At 54.5% G+C, this 853-nt stretch overlaps 1 protein-coding gene across 1 annotated transcript in view; it reads left to right on the forward strand.

Moving 5' to 3' along the window:
- Window positions 1-853, forward strand: part of LOC108803817 (protein ABHD1-like) — a gene marked incomplete at its 5' end in the record, with an annotated part of 10,977 nt that overhangs the window by 6,721 nt on the left and 3,403 nt on the right. The window lies entirely within an intron of this gene.

Genomic DNA, 853 nt, shown 5'->3' on the forward strand with positions numbered 1-853 from the left:
AACACTCCGCATGTGTCTATAAGAAATGTAATAACGGAAATATGGGACAGCAAACACCTGGAGGAGGCTCAGCAGTCGTATCAGAGTAACATGGAGGATGCTGACCTGCTCCTGAATGTGCCTGGCTGTCATGCTGATCCTCTGGTTTCCGTACTTTCTAGGACAGGATCGCCATGACAGCCGCTCTATCCGTAACACAGAACACCGGACATGAGCGCTTGTGTCATGCTCATCCGTCAGACGAGCGCGGACAAGCATGCGGCCAGTGAAACCCTTTGATATCCGCGCACTAGTTGTAGAGATTGCAGGATGAGGATGACACAACCAGACCCGCGCTCACCCTGACATGCCGCGATGTGAAGGTTTCCCAGCCGTCCAATCAGGACCAGACGTCATGTTTCAGCAATGATTTATTATTGGCTGACAATTGTGACTGAGGGGGCGGAGCTACGCGGGGGAGATTCATTGGCCGAGGCCGAACATTCATCACCAAGAGATGGAGCAGAGGGATCCCTATGGGGTGAGCTACACAAGCAGCGACTAATATCACATGATCAGTCACATGATCCAATGGCTGCTCCATGTGACTGCAGGCTCCTCCCACATTGCTGCTCAAAGCACATGTAGCTGTGGTCCTTCAAGTAGTAGCCCCCTCCCCCAAGTTCATTAGAAGCCCCCCAGGGAGATCTAGACTGGACAGACCCCGCCCCCTCCTGGATCCAATAGAAGCCCCCAGGGAGATCTGGACAGGACAGACCCGCCCCCTCCTGGATCCAATAGAAGCCCCCCAGGGAGATCTAGACTGGACAGACCCCGCCCCCTCCTGGATCCAATAGAAGCCCCCCAGGGAGAT

Source organism: Nanorana parkeri, unplaced genomic scaffold (assembly GCF_000935625.1).
Source record: "Nanorana parkeri isolate BGI_ZX_2015 unplaced genomic scaffold, ASM93562v1 scaffold4263, whole genome shotgun sequence".
Classification (NCBI taxonomy): Eukaryota; Metazoa; Chordata; class Amphibia; order Anura; family Dicroglossidae; genus Nanorana; species Nanorana parkeri.